The following is a 906-nucleotide window of genomic DNA, read 5'->3' as shown; positions in this document are numbered from 1 at the left end:
AAATATACACACTTACAAACATACTACATATGTATTTGAAAAAAATGAAATGAAAGGTAGCAGAAAGAAGAAAATAATCTTATAGTATCTGCCCCTTTTTCTCAACTCTGAATCAAAACAAAAAAAAATGATTTGTCTTATGTGACAAAAAAAGAAAACAAAGGAAGAACAAAAGAAACAAGGTCAGTCATCAATCTCAACTGAACAACGATACTATACTCTGACTTTATACTATTTCATACTTCTTCAAAAAACCAATCTTTAACTTTCTTTTAAACATGGGTAGTGATTTAGCATTTTTAACATCGTTTTGTAGGTCGTTCCACAGTTTGACTCCTTGTATCAAAGTACATCGTTCTTTCAAACAAGTTCTGAATATGGGTTTCTTAAAAATCTGTGTCCCCTTAAGGTTTTAACTACTCCCTTTTTTCAAAATTTTTTTGGATGTTTAAGGGTAATGTATTTAGGTGTGCCTTATACATAACCAACAAGATATTATAATCAACTAAATCATAGAATTTCAATAACCTGAAATTACAAAATAATGTATTTGTTTTATATTTGCCATGTTTTCGAGCAATAATTCTTATTGCCCTTTTTTGCAAAACAAAAACCGATTTTATGCTAGTATAACATGCCTTTCCCCATACCTCAACACAATAGACCAAGTGTGGAACAATTAGTGCATTATACAACATAAACAGTGCATGATCATTCAGAAAATCCCGTACTTTATAAAGCACTGCAATTGATTTAGCTAATTTTGTTCTTAAATAATTCAAATGGGATTTCCATGATAATCTCTCGTCAATTATCACGCCCAAAAATTTCACCTCACTAACTCTACAAATCTCTACACCATCAACTTTAAATGGAGTATTTACAGTTCTTTGTCTCCTTGTAAAT

This window comes from Poecilia latipinna, unplaced genomic scaffold, assembly GCF_001443285.1.
Source record: "Poecilia latipinna isolate Pla-1442-1.1 unplaced genomic scaffold, P_latipinna-1.0 Scaffold1730, whole genome shotgun sequence".
Taxonomy (NCBI): Eukaryota; Metazoa; Chordata; class Actinopteri; order Cyprinodontiformes; family Poeciliidae; genus Poecilia; species Poecilia latipinna.
Note: the sequence above shows the minus strand (reverse complement) of the source record.